This window comes from Eschrichtius robustus, chromosome 15, assembly GCF_028021215.1.
Source record: "Eschrichtius robustus isolate mEscRob2 chromosome 15, mEscRob2.pri, whole genome shotgun sequence".
Classification (NCBI taxonomy): Eukaryota; Metazoa; Chordata; class Mammalia; order Artiodactyla; family Eschrichtiidae; genus Eschrichtius; species Eschrichtius robustus.
Genome location: NC_090838.1, coordinates 70,688,105 through 70,691,333, shown reverse-complemented (window position 1 = coordinate 70,691,333; position 3,229 = coordinate 70,688,105). Strand labels below are relative to the sequence as shown.

Genomic DNA, 3,229 nt, shown 5'->3' with positions numbered 1-3,229 from the left:
TCTTCCACCCCACCCTAAAACTGCTGAATCAAAATTGTTTGGGTAAGGGGATGGAGCCTGAAAATCTGAATTTTAAATGTAAATGTAATACTGGGGATAATATGAGCAGTCAACACATTACTGCAAGCGTTGTCCAAAATGTTCTTATTCACTAACTCATTTTTTTATCCATATGTATAAATAAAAGTATGCTATATTTAAAAGGCAGTAACACTCTTCCCATTCTTACTTCTTCTTTCTCTCATAATGTGCAGTAGCAGGTAGAAAGAGTTTTCAAAGTTTGCTCCAAAGCCCATGTGAGTGAATGTTCTGGTAAACCTAGGGCTCTGTTGATGAGGACTAGGCCATGTGGGGGCAGTGCTAGCACCAGGCTTGGTGACCTCTGTACCACTCATTAGTGTTCTGGTTGGTGGTAGCCAGGTAGAGACAAAAGCACGGGGAGCTCCACAGGAGTAAGCTCAGCACCACAACAAAGCCCAACAGGAAGACAATCCTCATGAAGCTCAGGAACAGGTACTGAATAAGAAAGACAATGTCAACAACCTGCAAATGCCCAAGGTCATTGATGTAAGTCTTCAGGTACAAGTCTGACACCACTACCAACTGGACCAGAAACACAGAAAACACACCTCTTGACGAGGCCATCAATGTCAAGAGGTAGAAGAGGAAGTACCTGGTGTTCCAGGCCCTATGCAGTTGTTCACCCACACATAGTGATGGTCAAACCAGTGCATACAACGATTACACACATTGTAGTGCTTGGATCATACTGGTTTCCTTAAATCGCAAGTAGAGCACCTCACATTCTTTGGGAACATCACTTCATCAAGTTCATAAACTTGAAGAAACAGTAACATGTTTGCTTTTGTTATGGTACCAGGGTTGGTTACACAACTTAGGGTGAAAAAAACCAGGTTTATAATCAGCAGCAGATAAGGCAGAAAAAGGTAATACAAGAACTCCAGCTCTTGACAGAGGACAAATATTTCCCAGGTGTATTCAGTCTAAACCATTCCTTGCAATATGAAATGCAGGATACTGAAGGTGTGGTTTCATGTATGGAAGAGGTAATGAAGCAATCTTAGCATGGCTCTATGAAGGCACTCTGGAACTATATGCAAAAATATCTGTGCTCCTCTTCTGACCAGGCCTTTCAAGCAATGGGTTTTCCAGCAGATGCAGATTGTAACAATACCAATCAGCACCAAACCAGGTAGAACAAGAAGAGAACCAGAAAGTCCATCCTGGGGATATTTCTTTTGTTTGGATAGATTTTAGCCAGTAGCTCTGGCATTCCTCCTCTGAACATTCACAGAGAATTCAAATGGCATCTCCTCTTGTGCAGCATTGTGCTCCTGGCACAACAGGTGACACCCAAAGCTGCAGGAGCATGGTTCCTCTAGGAGGCTGGATCTGGCACTGGAATTGGCCAACTGCCAGCTGTGCTCATTAACTCATATAATATTCATGACAGTCCTGTGAGTAGAATGCATTATTCTCAGGATGAGGAAACAGAAAGTAAGAAACTGGTTTAAGGTCACATAGCTACTAAATTATCTCCTGGGCAAGGCTTGGACTAGGGTGAGGTCCCAGGGCATAATATTTAAGGAAGCACTCACTCTCAGGAATAAGGCCCTCCTTGAACTTTTTGCCTTATAGTGGCCTGGCTTGTCTCACTTGAGTCTTAGCCTTGGAGTTGGGATTTGAACCCAAGGAGTCTCTCTTCAGAACACAGACTCCTATATGTAATACATATAAATGCCACAGAATGGATCTAACATATGGAGGAGACATTTGACCTCCACATGAGAGCTAAGGATCTCCCTTCAGGAGAACCTGCTGCAAGAAGCATAGTTGGTGGAGAGCTTTGAAAGCTGAATTTCAGAATCTAGGCATTGCTTTTATGTCAAGGTTATGTTCAACAAGTGTGCAGGGATAATTTTTGCTGGACGAATCTTGCCCAGCACAGGAGTGCTCTAAACTACAAAATTTTATCTGGCATCCCCATAAGCCTAGGCAAGACTATCTCAAAGCTGTACTATAATCTGAAGCTCTTTCTATTCAATCCACCTTCCTGCTCTCTCTCTTTTTGGGGTGTCAGATCACAGTCTGAATTCTCTTTCTGCATTCTGCTCCCTCCTTCTTGCTCCTTGACATTGTTTTCACCGATAAATCTCCTACAAATCTAATTCTATCTTGGTGTCTCCTTGGAGAGTTTCGACTTATAATGCATTTGTAATGCATGACTTATAATGCATCTCTTCTACATTTGTTGCTTTGAAACATTAAGGGAAAAATGTTTTATCTTGTCATTATATACGTATGTGTGTTTTGGTGTGTATGTATATTCACATAATGTGAATATACATCATATATATGGAAAAAAGTTTCAAAAACAACTACCTTTCCTACATGTAATGCATAATTCTAGCTCACTTTTAAATGAGTAATTCTGCTTATAACTTACAAAATTGCATTCGAGACCAAATACATACTAAAAATGCCATTTACTTTCATTCACTTGCAGCATTTGCTGCTGATCACATGATGGCAACATTGACATTTGATTGCCCCATTATCAGCCACTGCAGTAAACGCTTTACCTTGTGTCAATCTTCCCAATGGTCTGTTTATTGTATTGGCTTCTTCCTGGTGAGTAGCCCTGCGTGGATGTGTGTACCATGAAGTCATGGAAATGGATGCCAAATCAGAATATTTATATGTGTAATTTCTAATTTGTTCCAAAGTCAGGATCACCTGGAAGTCATGATGCTCTTTTTAGAATACTTTAGACTTAATAAATTTCAGATTATGAGCCAAAAATGTGTGTGTTTATGTGTGTGTATTTACTTATTTAATGGAAATACATTTCTTATCTCTACCATGAATTCCAGTTTCTTAATTAATTTGATACTTACTAGGACTGATTATTAGCAAGCAGAGGCAGGTTCCTAAGATTAAGAAATATTTATTGGATACAAAAATTAAAACTCAGAAATTTTATCCATTTAATTTTTGGTTGAGTAACAGCCGATTTTTAAAAATTTTTGCTCAAGGAATGTCATTTTTCTTCAAAGGCATGCTTAGAGAAGAAAGTGTGCTTTGAGTGATTCATATACTGGACACTGTTCCTAAACTGTGTGGTCCACTTGCACATTCTGCTTATGAATTTTAAAGACATCTCAGTACTGTTTGGTTTGTTAATTCTATATTGAGATATGTACACTAG

At 39.5% G+C, this 3,229-nt stretch overlaps 1 pseudogene; it reads right to left on the bottom strand.

Annotated features, from left to right (window-relative positions):
• Positions 1 to 225: 225 nt before the first annotated feature.
• LOC137778087 (palmitoyltransferase ZDHHC4 pseudogene) lies at positions 226 to 1,243 on the bottom strand (annotated as a pseudogene).
• Positions 1,244 to 3,229: the final 1,986 nt, after the last annotated feature.